The sequence below is a fragment of the Ambystoma mexicanum genome, chromosome 12 (assembly GCF_040938575.1).
Source record: "Ambystoma mexicanum isolate Mex_15411 chromosome 12, UKY_AmexF1_1, whole genome shotgun sequence".
Lineage (NCBI taxonomy): Eukaryota > Metazoa > Chordata > Amphibia > Caudata > Ambystomatidae > Ambystoma > Ambystoma mexicanum.
In genome coordinates, this window is record NC_090936.1 from 498,184,639 (window position 1) to 498,199,805 (window position 15,167).

At 41.8% G+C, this 15,167-nt stretch overlaps 1 protein-coding gene across 1 annotated transcript in view; it reads right to left on the bottom strand.

Annotated features, from left to right (window-relative positions):
- AGBL3 (AGBL carboxypeptidase 3) overlaps nucleotides 1-15,167 on the bottom strand; it is a 2,309,829-nt gene that overhangs the window by 283,057 nt on the left and 2,011,605 nt on the right. The gene's annotated exons all lie outside the window — the stretch shown is intronic.

Below are 15,167 nucleotides of genomic sequence, written 5' to 3' on the forward strand. Positions count from 1 at the left end.
ATACGTCTGGCTGCTCTGCTACTGCTACCACTTTAACTGTGTAGTACAGGCTTGTACAAAAGGTGAAATTGTACTGTCACTTGTAGTCTTAATTGTGGGTGGTGTTCCCAAAGGGTACTACATATAATTCTGCCTGACACAGATTACTCTCCTGCCAGAAATATATCTCTCTTTTGATTCACACAGATCCCCCTGGCATACTCTCTGCCAGGTATCTCTCTCAAAAAAGGTTTCATTACCTGATTCTCCTATCTCATTCATATTTCTCTTAAATGCTCTCACAGTTGTACCTCACCAGTGGCACAACCTTGTTTACTTCAGTTAGCACTTGCACCAGGTTTCCCTCATACTGGCATTCCCTATATGCAGGTTTGTTCAAGCTCTTTCTATCAGGTCCTCTTATAATGTCTCTTGGCCATGTTTGTACCAGGTTTCCCCCAACTGACACCTCATGTGAGGAGAATTGTACAATTTCTGCCTCTCTGTTTCTCTCATAATGTCTTTTGGCTTATGATAATGCAGGTTCCAGGTTTCCCCCAACTGACATCTCATGTCAGGAGAATGGCCCAGTGTTTGCCCTCTTGTTCTCTCTGTAACTCTATTTGGTCGTTGTTCAAACCTTTGACTTAATTGTCCAAGTACGTGTTGGAATGCCCCAGGGTCACCACTATCAAAGGGCCAACTCCCAGATTTATCTTGGTTTCTCTGACCCGTGGTTCGCTGTAGTGGCAGAGTTCTTCTTCGAGTAAGACGTCCATAGCCTGTCAAACCCTCTTTTCGGTCCTCTGCTCGCTTTGCGGTCCCTCGCCGATACGGTCGCTGCTTTCTTTCTTGGCAGCATCGTGGACAACCTGTCTGTGGTTGCCGACACATTTGCTGCCCTTCTCTGGAGCCTGGTAACCTCCATTCGGTCTCCCGCCACTCCGGTACGATGGGGTGACAAATGGCAGTCCAAGAGCACCTCTCTCCTTCAGCGTTTTGCACTTCTGCACGTCTGTCTCTCTCCACAGCTCTGCTTCCTGCTCTGCGCACTCTGCAGCCGGATCTGGCTTCTCCTTCACTTTCTCCTTCTCCTTCTCGTTCCCCTGTTCACAGGTGTTTCCCTGATTTAAATGTCCTGCACAGTTGAATGAATGGACAAAAACTAGACTGCATGTTACTATTGCCATTACTGTTGATCTTCATTAAATTCTTTGTTCCAGTACTTAAAGCTTTCTGGGAATTGAAGTCCAAAGGATTATCACAGTATTTTAAGTTCTCTTGTAGCACATTTTTATCTACATAACAATTATCAACTGTCAGGTGTAGGGCTTACCTGAGGTTTTTGTGTAGACGTAGATGAGGATCTGGTTCTATGTTTGTCCCGCAGATTCTCTGTTAGCCGCACCGCCTGGCACTGGCTGCAACAGCCAGCATGACCCCTGAAGTGAACCCCAGAAATAAAAGGAAAAACCCACAAAGGGTAAAAAATATATTTTTTGTCAGATGGTAGAATCCTTGTCAGAGAGCGAATATCCCAGAAAGTAAACAGCAGGTAATTGTAGGCTGAGGAACACTGAAGAGAAAGGAGAATCCAAGGACTGAACACATTCAGGAATGAGGGAAGAAACGAGGCAATCCAAGGAATGAAAGTAACATTGAATGGTAAAAACAGGAATGACATGAAAAACGGGACCAGCAGAACAGGAGCGGAAGGAACAAAAACAGAAGCAGGAACAAATGAAAGGGAAAATAAAACACCTAGAAAAACACAAAGGGGCTCGGAATAAGGCAGCACTGAGCTAAAGGTGCCAAAGTGGAGGAAGTGCGGTGTGAAGTGTGGTGGTGCTGTCTGGCTGTCCTTGCTGCGACTCTTCGTTGCCCCTCGCTGTGGATTTCTCACCTGTGACCCGCTGAGTGACACGTACACATTGCGAGCCCATTGGCTGCCTGAACTCGAGGCTTTGCCCCGCCTGTGCTCTGCCTTCTATATAACAGTCGGACCCGCGCAGTGGAGGAAGTGCGGTGGTGAAGTGTGGTGGTGCTGTCTGGCTGCACTTGCTGTGCCTCTTCGTTGCCCCTCGCTGTGGATTTCTCACCTGTGACCCGCTGAGTGACGCGCTACACGTCGCAAGCCCATTGGCTGCCTGAACGCGGTATGAAGCGCTCTGCCTACCCTATTGAGGAACTCTTGCAAATGAAGGCTGAGAACTTTTGGTAACTGAGTTATTGTTTGTTTACTACAGAGGCTTCGCCCCGCCTGTGCTCCGCCTTCTATATAACAGTCGGACCCGCGCAGTGTCGCGCGCGCAGTGGAAGTGCGGTGGTGAAGTGTGGTGGTGCTTTCTGGCTGTCTAGCGTACTAGGTTACGGCCTAGGCAGCACTGCTTACGCTAACCTTGCGCCCCCAAGGTGAGCAACTGGTTCTATTTACTGTTGCCCACCTTTGGGATTGTACTTTGCATTTATTCGATAACTATTGCAATTATCCTTCGCGAGTGCATTTGAGATAATGGTGGCGCGGAAATAAACGCTTGGTGAAAAAAAATCAATATTTTTTCCAGCGAGCTTAGCAAGCACTAGACCACAACGCTTGCTTTCTCTCTCGTCAGACATCCGCTTCTATTACCTAAATGACTCCCATATAGGAATTATAGGTCTGCAAGGTTCAACCAAAGTAACAAATCTATAAAAGTGTACTTCTACAATATCTTCACCCTTAGCTGTTCCTATAGGGTTGCCCGCTCAGCTTGTTCTCCATTCTAATCTGATTGCAGCGGAAACGCCCGCTGTACTAGGAACACAAACTCCTACATTGATCATGACTGACACGCCTTGTGTGAGAAAGACTGACGGAATTATCTTAGCAGGCGAAGTTACCGATACAACTTTAGAGTCAGCTTGTATCGCGGGCGAGCTGCAACCCATAGACCAGAGGCTTTCGAATTCAAGCATTACTAGCCTGAAATTAGCATGCACAGATGATAAATTTGAGCCTAAAAACTGCTCAGCGCTAGAGGGTACCGGGAATGCTGCCCAAATCATGGAGCCCATTAGATGCTCCGTGGCAGCCCCCAAGTAAAGCTCCGTAGAGCCCATGAATGTTTAACACTGGCGGGTGAAATTGACAAGGATGCCCTTGATTTCAAGGACATGTCTAGCAGCTCCGACTCCCCTGTATCTGACATTCTGTACATCTGTTCAAATTCCGGCAATTTAATTCAATTACAGGAGGAACACATGTATAGTAATGCAGAGGAACCAACTGAAACTGCCCCTACTATGCATACCTCCTCTCAGTCCAAGACTTCTGATACTAAATCACAAAAACCAGGAGTCTTGAAACGATCTTATAATCAAGTGGTTGATGAGTCTCTCTCATTTATAGCGCCCACTGCACGGCGCACTAGATTTCAAGAAGCAGCTCGAGATTCTGAATTTTTTATCCAAAAAACTCAGTTTAAGCGCTTTTCATTTCTTGAGGCACCCGCCCTTAACAATACATTGAGTGCCATGAACACTGCGCTTTTGACCATAGCAGAATTGTATGAAGTTTTGGACAGTAAAATGATTTATCAAACAAAGCTGCTAGAAGAATTTATTAAAGAAAGAGCCGTAATTCAAGACGGTAGTGCCATTCCTTCTGATGTTACAGATTTAATTAAAGTTAAGAACAAAAACGTAGGAGAATTACCCTGCGAATTAGAGTGAATTCAAACTGAAGGCTCCTCTCAACCTGTAAATGACCCGCTAGTCCATATTCTTGATCCCAGGGACAACCAGAATCCAATCGAGTTACTGATTGTTGCCAATGCGAATGCCCAGATGATGGATATCCAACATTTGGAGACTGAGTCCCAACTTAAAACTGCCCCACTTGAATCAATTAATAACTCCATCTTGCCAAAAATCAAAAAATGTATTTGAGCTCTTTGCCCCGAGCACTAACATCTGGACATCCAAATCCTTACCACCCCGACCTTTAAAGGACGGTGGAAGGAGATCTAAAAAAATGTAGTCCAAAAAATCGTTGTACAAAGCCAAAAGGCGCAAATATATAAAGGCTCATAAGAGATTAGCGAAGAACAAGTTAACTCCTGATATACCTGCTCTAGTGTCCCCGGCAGCAATGTCCTATAAACCACTTGATGAACTAGTGGCTCTTAGCACACAATTCGCTCCTCAAAGTGTTGTGCTTTCTACTCTAATCCCCAGTCAAATTACAGCACCACTAGTTATCTCGAGTAATTCCAAGGAGACACATCATTTGAAACCCGTAGCTCTTTTGAGTCCCCTTGATATTGGAATCACATAGGTCCATGCAACCATTGAAGGCCTTCAAGAGGAGATCAGAGATTCTATCAAGGCCCATCCGTCACAGAATACAGTATCATTTCAATTACGGTACTCTTTGCAGGGGTATATCACCAGGCTCACTTCTCCATTGGAAGCAACCAATCCATCTCGACTCTCGGACACGATCAATAGACAAATATCTGGTCCATCCTCTTCAACGGTACACATGTCTATGTTACCTGCAAGGAAAGATGTTTCAAGGAAACTTTGCGGCAGAATCCCTCTGAAACATTACATTTTCAAGCACAGTCAGCACAGAAGGACATAAATACTCAGATAAGCATTAGTGAGCCACCAGCCCAAGCACCTTTGTGTAATCAAGATCTGAGGGAAATTATCAAGTCATCAATCGACTCTTACCTAATGGAATCCCAAAACAGCACCATAAATGCAAATTTAACATCAAATATGGCATTTCCTGATGTGAGACCATTGATACAAGGGCCCTTGGCTACAAATAGCCAATAGATCCAACAACCAGATGCTAATCCTTGTCCCTCTAGTCACGTGCAGAAATCCTTATTGGCCTTATCGAACTCAAATCATCTGAATAGTAGCATTATAGCTAAACAACCAGGCTCATATTGCCTGAATCTCAAGTGCAGGGCTCTGCCCTTTTCAAGATATGTTCTTAATCGAACAAGTGCACTCAATATATGCACTGAGGTTCCAACCTTGAGGGATTTGGCCACAACTGATATTGACCTAGTTGAGTTTGTAAACCAAGACGACTCATCCGAAGCAAATATATACGTGTGGTCTGGCCTGGTATACAATATGCTGTGGCAGGCCAGAATGAGTTTGTTTGATTTAGGCTTTATATTACTACTGGTCAGTCTTCCGAACAACCGTCAAGTTGAAAAATCCCAAGTAAAAATACACAGATCTGGTCAGAGTGTACCATCCATGGGCTTGGAAGCCAAGCAAACCCTTGTCCCAATGGCACAGAGTTATGGATTGAGATCATAACAGATAGCTGTACACAATATAATTAGCCTGGTCTCCTGGAACACTAGAGGCCACAACCACCTCATAAATTCAAGTGGGAGTGACATCGAGCACTTTGATATTATTGCACTACAGGAGACGTGGCTCACTGAGATTACAATATGGGACTCTCATACAATCTTTACAACATAAGCAATTAAAAAAAATCAAAGGGCCGTCTATCAGGTGGACTCTTATTAGCAATCAAAAAAACCTGTGAATTCATAGGTGAGAAGTATCCATCTCCTTCTCCATATTTTCAAGCTGTGAAGCTCATTAGAGCCAGTATAGGAATTGGTATCATTAATATATATCGGAGCAAACATCTGACTCGTTCTTCACACATCTATTATGGCACTTGAATAATGTAGCTCTAGATGAACACATCACTAGGTGATCTAAATTTACATTTGCTTCCTGAAGGCAATCCAAAAGAGACAAATAACGAACGTATCTGGATCAGAATTATGAAAGATAGAGGCTTTGTAGTGGTAAATAATGCACTTGATGGGGATGTTCCAGCTTGCTTTACCTGGCAAAGAGGATCACAGTGTGCCATACTTGATTACATTTATGTGAACAATACATTTTTCTCCCAGGTACAATTGATGGACGTGACTCCATCTTGCGTCAGTGATCACAATAAATTAATAATTTCCTTTAAATTCCCATACGGATGGCAGCTTCTACACAGAAACTCAGACTTATCACGTATAAAGACAAATAACAGTGGCACTCGCCTGAGATGGAATCCACAGAAGTTAATCCAATACGAAAATAGTCTTAATAAAATGTTTAATTCCCCTACAACTAATGCCTCGGACTGTTCTGTCCAAAAAATGCAGATTTTTAAACAAATTAACATGTCTGATCTAAGTACCAGGCACAAGCACCAGTATTTATTTGATTTGACATTCAACAGGCAAAGGCTAACTTAAGACGTGCCTTATGAAATCTGATGCACTATCCTGCAGATGTTCGATCACACATGAAAAGGGACTTGAGACTCACTTACGCAAGATGGATGAAAGACCGGAAAATATGTTTATATCAGAAAGATGGTGAACAAATGTTCAAACAACTAATTAACAAAGCCACTCTGAAGACTCAAGAAGCAGTATTAATCAATGCGATATCGAACAATGACTGGAAAGTGTATTTTAGAGACTTGTATTGTTCTCCCTTTCCAGACTTAGTTTGGAAATTCAATACATCATCCCTGTCTCACTCGTTCCCGATAGATAATGAGGATAATACTGCATTGTATTAGGACCCTAAGTCGATCTCGAGCTAGCGGCCAGGATGGGTTGCATAATGGCTTGCTCAAAGATCATCCCAAAGAATGGGCATCGATTCTTTTACAGATTTTCAAACACATATTTGTGACAAGACAAATTCCAAAAACCTGAAAGCGGTCGATAATACTACCAATCTTTAAGAAGGGCAATAGGGCTGATCCAAAAGCCTATCGCCCTATTGCCCTTTTGGATTGCCCAGGAAAATCTTTGAATGCCTGATTTTGAAACAATTTAATCTATGGCTAAATACAAATGGCCTTCGTGATCCATTCCAAACAGGGTTTTTACCTGGACTAGGCACAGCAATAAATATCATTACCCTAAATAGTGTCATCTATCATGCTCATGAGCGGAAACAGGTCATATATATCGCCTTTATTGACTTTCGTATGGCTTTTGATGCCGTTCCGTGAGAGCTGTGGTACAAGAAATTAATGGATAGGGGTTGGCCATGGTTCATACTGAAATGGATTATTGATTTTCACACTCATACCACTATTCAAATCAGGCTAGATAACGATGGTCTGCTTTCAGAATTCATTGACACCTCACGAGGCCTAAAGCAAGGATGTCTGTTAGCGTCCGAAATGTTTAACTTTTTTATTTCTGATATAAGTTCATAATTTAAATTAATTATGACCGATTGACCAAAAATCAATGGTGTGCAAATCAAACATCTATTATATGCGGATGACATGGCATTATTCTCCAAGACACCTAATGGCCTATAAGGTTTATTGAATGCCTTGGATGTGTATTGTAAGAGCAATTGCATAACAATCAACATTGCTAGAACTAAAGTGATCCAATTTGGCACTTTAAAAGAGCGGGCCAAAGTTCATCGACGGCCTCTTCAGTCAACGACCCTGTGTTAGGCAGAAACCTGTGCAGTTCCCTCTGGGACCACTGCAAAAGATTTAAGTCTACAGGTGTTTGGCAATAAACCCACTTGGTAGCAATCTGTACCACACAGATTCACTTGGTAGCTGTGGCTGAGCAGTCAGACTTCCCTCAAGAAGAGTTAGGCAGTATACAGAGTATTCACAATAGGTCAAAAGAACACAGTAGAACAAGCAAACACTGATCAGAGCTTGGTGTAAAAGAGATATAATTATTTATTTAAAACCACATCTAATAAAACACACAGGCACTAATATTAAGCAGTTCAAAAACACGGTCACTAAAAGATATACACTCCCTTAAAAGAATATTAGACAAGTCTTAACTAAAGCCCCACTTATTTTCAGACAGCGGTGAGCGCTTAACGCAGATGGCACTCTAATAATTCGGTTTAAAAGGGAGAGAAAGGCAGAGCATAAATTGAAACAGATCCCAACACTTTCACAAGAACACAGCAAGAGGGGAAGGCAGAATCAAACCGTGAAGTTAGAGTTCAGAAAGCCGGATCCACTTTAAGAGGATCAGAACAAAATGTGTCCAAGGTCACACGGTTGAAAAGTGCACAAAAGTCTCGAAAAGGTTCAGAAAGAGTTGGACCAAAAGAAAGGGACCAGTTAGATGGTCAAGGCGGCCAGCCCAGTCCAGAAGGTTAAGGGATTATTATTACCTTGTAGCAATCTTTAGAAAGGGAGGCCTGGCGGACACGGTACCTTAAAGTGGTGAGAATACTCCAGCGGGGGCAGTTGTTCCTGGCAGCGGATGCAAGTCGGTGCTTCGTCCGGGGGAAGAGAGGATCTTGTCGGGGAGGAAGACAGGAGTCCGTTGCACTGCCAGGGAAGAAACCAGCCGCGGAGTTCTCAGTTAAAAGGAGCGGTCCTTTTATTCACGGTCCAGTGGTAAGTGGCTATCCAGTTGCCGGGGTGCTTGGCACGGGCAATTCGACCACAAGACGTCCTAGGATGCGAGGAAAAGAAGGTAAAATGGTTGTGCCCACCAGTCAGGGGAAGAAGACTCTCCAGCCGGGAGATCTTCTCTGTCGTCAGGAAGTGGTGAGTCGGTTCCGCAGGGCTCCACCGGTGGTGTCGTCATAGCAGGTCGGCTCAGCTTCCCCCCCGTCGGATTCTCAGGTCCTGTGGTGACTTCTAAAGTTCCAGTCCCAAACGCCCTGCTTTTATGCAGCACACCCCCATTCACTCAGCCTAGCTGTCAATCAAACATGCTAAGTGGTGAGCCGGCCGGCTCACCACTTGGGCCAATCACACAAGACTGCGACTTGAGTTAAAAAGGTAACTCAGTCCAGGGTGCCTAAACCCCCTCCCAAACCCCCTCTGGTACCCAGACAGAGTGGCACCACTTTTGGAGGCTTCTGTGGAGAAGCCCGCCAAAAAGTGGAAGAAAGGGCTGGACTTGGGTTGGAGTCACAGAAGAGAACACAAACGCCATTTTAGAATAGAGTTCTGGCAAAAAATACCAACCGGCGAATTAATATTAAATAAATAAACCGGCGGTGTGTTCGAGGCTATGAGAATTAAATAATTAAAGTTGGTAGCCTCGAACAATGGGAAAATCCCATACAGATATATTCGCGGTTGAATATAAAAAGTAGTATCCACTGCCACCAGCCAAAACTCGATCAGGGGGGACGGAGACGTGCCCCCTCGAACAACAGACCCCGGGGCAATTGAATTGCCCCGACCAGTACGTCCACAATATGATGGTTTGTACTAGTTTCTGTTCATAATTTGGGACTAGTAAAGCCAATGGTGACTTTACATGCCCTTGGAGACAGTAGTCAGTCCCAGGGTATGGAGTCTATGGTGGGGTGTCACCATGACACCCCTGTGTTACGGCACTGAGGGTGCTGTGTAACACACATAGTAAAAACACATGAGACCCTATGGAGTAAAAGACCCCATAGCCCATAAAACACATTAACAGTCAAAGGATCCCCTCAAATCATGTCCAAGAGTGTGAGGAAAAGAGACTCACTCTTAGCAGGAGAAAAAAACAAACTCCAGAAATCCAGCAAAGCTGCTGGGGGACTCACTAGTTTAGGAAATTCAGCCTAAACAGAGAATTCTCCCTAACACCCTGAATTCAGTCTCATCGTATATTTACTTAGGTACATTGATAACCCATCAAGTGGGCGCTAATGAGAATGATATTTATCTGAAGCAAAAGGTTTTAACGGCAGTGTCCCAAGCTCGCATGATTAAAGCTAAATATTGTACATTTTCATTGATACCCATTATCACATAGGACAAGCAAAAATGTATTCCGGTTATTACTTATGGTCCTAAAGCTTTTAAAATCAAACCGTATGAATATTGGGCAACCATAGAGGGGTGTTATTGGAAACGAATTTTGAACATACCACCATCTTAACCCATATGTATACTTAGGCACGAGCTAGGGCTGTTGTCCTTGTATGCTTCTTATAAGTGGAAAATCAGCTTACTTTATGGGAAATGTATAATGCCTTCCAATGGTACTGGAATTCTAAACATTTTCTGCAGACTATCTACTAAACTCAACAGATGTTTTTCCAATAGTTTGGAGGAAAAAAGTGCAAGAAATTCTCAGTGACGTAGATCTATCATTATCAACATTGCTTGAAAATCCAGATAAAGTTAAAAAACATATGTGGGGAAACGACTGGATTCAAACAAGGAGTGCATGCTCCAGATACCGTGCATTCAATGACAATCCTTTCAATTTTAAACGATACGGCTCAATTGAATCTTATCTAACTATATTCCCAAACCCGTATCAGAGAGATGATTTCTTGCGCTTTCGTTTAAACATCTGGCCAACACATGAGGTTTTGTGCAGACGAAGAATGTTATCATTGAATGAATTACCGTGTCGATTTTGCAAATCCGCTTGTGAAACATTGAAACATCTGTGTACCGAATGCTTGGTATTGCTCCCTCAGAGGATTTTAATTTTCAAACCTTTGTTCCTAGGTTCTTGTATTGTAACTAGTGCAGAATTGTGGGACCTGTTATTTCATACTATGAAGAAATCAGTCAGATATGCTATTTTAAATTTTTTATACAGTTTAAAATTGGTTGAAAAAATAACAGTCCAGAGTAAATTGTGATCTTTGTAAGACTTGGTTGATTGATATTACATTTGAAATTAATGCATTTAAATATGATACATTATGATTTACATTGGTAATATATTTTTTTTTGAGAATTGTACAGAATTAATTTACATTTCCTTTAATTCTGTTCCATTTATTTTTTTTCTTCTTTTCTTTTAACAAATTGTAGCAAATTGCGTAAATTCATTCTGTATTTTATATAGTGTTGTAAGTTGAAAAATCAAGTTTCTTGATTAAAACAACAATAAAATTTTTTTAAAAATACCTTAGCGTTGAGACGCTTGATAATGAACTCCTGAGTTTACTTTATGGAAACGCGGCACAGACTACATCGCCTGCCGGTGACATTACATTCTGGTGTATAGCATGATCTGGGGAAACAGGAGAAGAATGGCAACGCATATCCGCCATGTTGGATGAGGTGATGTAGGCCGTGGGATCGATACATAGAGTCCTGGAAGGGCGGGTTCTCCACCTTCACCACAAGGACCAGCGTAAACCAGGGTGTAACATGACATCAACATTAGATGTCAAAGGAGCTTTAAAGGGGTTGGGTACATGTGAAGGATGAATAAAGTTCTGCTTAAGACATTTGACAGCAGTAGGTTTTAAGGCCTCACAATTAAAGGGAATGTCAACAAAAAGGGTTTACTGCTACCTAAGGTTGACATCCGCAGTGGCTATATTGTTTGAAGTCTAATTGGTACAACCAGTAATTAAAATAGAACTGATGATTAAATCATTTGCATTAGGTGCCAGAAGAAAACACGCAGACAGCCAAGCAGGTATTAAGATTAAAACAAAGGTTATATATTTGCTTTTAGCAAACCCTTTGAGCATGTATTGAACAAAAAAAGCATGGGAAATGGTAATAGAGACCTACGAATTCGTAGTAAAGGCAAAAAAACAATACAAATGATAATGAAGAGAGGTAGACAGAGTCTAGACCCTAACAGTGGAAATAAAAAGTAAAGAAGGAGAAATAATAGTTACGCACAATTAAAGGGTTCTGTATAATGACAGCAGGCCCTTAGAAACTCTGGGATTAGGGTTTCTTCTTCACAGTAGAGGAAAGAATACTGCGTCTCCCATGTAGGACTCGACACCTCCCCCCAACAGTTTTCTCCATCCACATGGTCCTCCCTGCTGACAAACCCCCACGCAGGCTCAGTATCAGATAGCAGATGCTTTTCCCTGGACATGTGGGAGGAGACCACCACCGGGAAATTAGAGATGACTCCACAGGATTCATCACAATAGAAACTACAAAATTTTAGGATGTTGTGTAAAGAAGACATTTCTGGTATGCTCATTTATCCAATACATGCCCACTGCTTTAGCAAGAAGATGTGTAAATACTGTTTATATTCTTTTGTGGGATCTTTTTCATGTTTTGCACATGTATCCCTATCACTATGTTGTCTCTGACATTCAGATTCAAAGTAATTAATATTTAGCAATGTCTGTAGGATGTATGGTAATGCTGGTATCTAAAAAAAGAGGTTTCATGGTTATCTACTGAAATTAGGACATTTATATGAGATTTGATTAAGATGTTGAAGCACTGCCTTAAAAAAGGTGTCAATAGCAGGAGTATTTATCTGAGGTATAAATTTACTTCCGGGTTTGAACTCTTCGTAATCCTCACAATATGTAATCATTATTTATTGAATTCTTTTGAAACATCTTTATTTGTGAATTTTTGTGGAACATGGATGACAGCACTAATGACACATATAGACGTGAACGGATATCATTAATCAGACAGCAAAACAGCATAACTAAAAAGCATGTATACACATGATTACTGTACACTGACTTAACAGGTTAACTGGCAACACATGAGTTGGTTTCCAAGACTAAAGACGAGCTACGTATTTATATTGCTTGGGCTTATGCGCACCATGATAGGCCTCCTATGTGCAGTCATTGAAGCGCAGCTAGGCTTCCACGTAAGAGGAGTATCTCCCTTCCGCTAGGGCTGTAATCTTCTCCGAGGCCAGCATCTCCCATAGCTTTCCCCACCACATATCCAGCACTGGCCCATTTACATTTTTTCAATTCCGGGCTAGTGTGATTTTAGCAGCTAGGAGAAGATGAGTGAGCAGCCTAACCTTACGGCCTGTCCAAGGACAAAGCCCATCCACGCAATACCCCAACAAAACAATCAGAGGGTCCATAGGCAGGTGCATAGCCAGCATAGTTTTAATGTGCAAAAGCACCTCCTTCCAAAAAGATTGGACCTTGGGGCATTGCCACCACATATGGAATTAGGTTCTGCTTTCTTGACCGCCCCTCCGGCAGTTCTCAGGTTACGAGGGGGCCATGCAATGGAGTCTGTCTGGGGCGAGTTGCCACCAATAGCACCGCTTAAGCTGGACTTCCTTGTCCGTGGTGCACCTGGAGGCTTTATGATTCCGTTCCCCATTATCTGTAATTATATCTTCTAGATGTTCCTCCTCAACACCAGCAAAACAACCTCCTTTAATTTAGGCTTTCTTACAAACTTCAAGAGATCAATTTTGTTTTCAAATAAACTAGTACTGTAGCTAGGCACAAACCGGAGTCTTTTATTTAATGTCTTAATCTCTTGAGTATTCTAAAGTCACTCTGATAAGTTAATGATTAAGATGTCTTCTGTAATCGTGGCTCAATCCCAGATTTGTTTCTTCTTTCCCCACCTCCTATGTCTTCTTTTCCTTTTCTTGTATGGTCTAAAAAAGCAAAGGGAGTAGATGGTTGACTTTCTAGATATTCCTGTGCTGGAACTGCTACCGGATCTTTTCTAAATATTTTGTTTATATGTAACTTTTGTGTGAATGAGAGTTATCTTGATTTTCTCTCTCAGAATTAGAATTAGACACATTTGAAGAACTATGTTCTTTACTACCTTCTGGTGGCTGTTTAAATGTATGCATCCAGCTATACACTTCATCATTCAGATAATCAAAGGTATCTCTTATAAACTTCCTAATATTTTTCTGTTGTTACTCAGACATATGTTGTTCTAAATTATTATTGCCATCGTCTAAAGTTCTATCAAGTTCTTCGCTACCCAAGCAATTGCTAAGTTCTTTTTGAAAATCTAATATCTTTATCTAAAGTATCCAAATTCTTTGAAAGGTTTTTATTCCCAGTGTCTCAAACTGTTTATTCGCTTTACACAGAGTCGATCTTTACAGTATCCAAATACCTCTAGGTACCCTTGGTGTTTTATAGTAATAATTGTTTGTTAATCTCTCTATGTATCAGATATTCAAGTTGTTTACTGCATATGAAGTATTGTGGTGTAAAACCTTAAGGTTTCCGATTTCTTATCCATAAAGTTCTCAATCTCTTCATATAGCATGATGGGTGTGCCTCCACCAACGTGTGCCAAAGACTCAAATAAAATAATAATAGGAGGTGGGCACTACTTTACTGGTTACTCTGTAAATCTCAATTTGATTTTCTTTCACTAGTATTTGGTACACTATAGAAAATCTAGGCGGTTTTCTAAGGTGTTTCTTGTAACCCATACTTACCCCATATTGTGCCTAGCGGATTTTCTGGAGTGCACCAAATTATTAGTGAAAGAATATAAAATTAAGATTTACAAACTAACCAATAAAGTGATGCCCACCTCCAATAATTTTGTTTCAGAGTTCAGGTGACTCGCCACACTAAACACACACATCTTTTTTCAATTAAAAAACATTGTTAAATGGAAGCTACGGCTAAGCTAGGTTTGTAAAAAAGTGGGCTTTTTAATAAGTGATATTCAGTATAGTAAAATTTTTAAACACTGACCGTTATAAAAAAAAAATGAAATGAATTGAAAAAAAGTTGAGCCAACTGCACGGTTAAGTTTAAGGTTTAAAAAACATAGGGCCTCATTACGATCCAGGCGTTGACCATGGCGCTATTAGCGCCATGGTTGACGCCGGTATTTTACCGATTGCGCCATGGTGGATGGCGGAATTACCGCCCCATTCCAAGGTTGGCGGGGCGGTAATTCCCCATTCACCATTGGCCCTTCCCCATTCCCATTTTTGCCCCCATAGGGCTCAATGGGAATGGGGAAGGCAGTAATTACGGTACTGCAAATTGCGGTACCGTAATTACCTGAAAAGTCCCTTTGCGGGTTCCTTCCTTAACAGCTGGTAAAACCAGCCGTTAAGGTAGGGACCCGCAAAGGAACCTCGTAATTAGGCGGTAAGGGGTTAACGGCGCCGCCACCTTTTACGGCGCCGTTAACTCCTTACCGCCTGGGTCGTAATGAGGCCCATAGACATTCAGTGAAAAAATTATGTTAGCTGTTTGTCGAACCAGATGAAGGAATCGGACAACTAGAAGTAATTCTCAAGTGGTTTATTAAAATAAGAGTCAAAGCGCCTAACTATACCTAGAGCTTTGAGGGCAGTTCCCTATCTAAAAAAATAAAAGCTAAAGGTGGTGCTTTAAAGTCCAAAATAAGGTTCTTCAGTACGAATCCTATCCAACTAACTGGCCATACCACTTTAGAAAAAACACCTAACTAAAAAGGGAAAATGGGAGGA